Here is a 482-nt window from a genome sequence, read left to right as displayed (position 1 = left end):
CAAGGGCACACCCCACCAGGGGGCCGCGCAATAGGGGCGCGATGCCAAGCGCCCCCAGTTGTATCAAAGAGGGGGCAGTCTGAGTCTCGGCCTAACAAATACCCATTCATACACAGACACCATCACACAGTCCCAGTCTCATTCTCACACTCCCTCACTCAAAGACATACAATAACGATACATTTCATTCTTATTCCCGATACGCACTCTATACCCCCAGATCCAAGACATGTACCCGCCCTCTACAGGGGGCAGCCCATGCCCAAACCCAGGAGGTAGATACACATGCTCAGATACACTCTAAGTGGAGAACCACAGATCAAGTAATACATTCTTAATCTATCACAATTTCAACATACAGGTTTACTCTATTCTAATCACAGAATACAGTTTTAATTTATCATAATGTTTCTTGTGGGCAGGGAACGAGTTCATCAAATGTGACATTACTTGACTATATATTGACTATATATATATATATA

The sequence above is a fragment of the Nematolebias whitei genome, chromosome 10 (assembly GCF_014905685.2).
Source record: "Nematolebias whitei isolate Nwh7 chromosome 10, NemWhi1, whole genome shotgun sequence".
Lineage (NCBI taxonomy): Eukaryota > Metazoa > Chordata > Actinopteri > Cyprinodontiformes > Rivulidae > Nematolebias > Nematolebias whitei.
The sequence above is the reverse complement of the archived record's forward strand: the minus strand, read 5'-3'. Positions refer to the sequence as shown.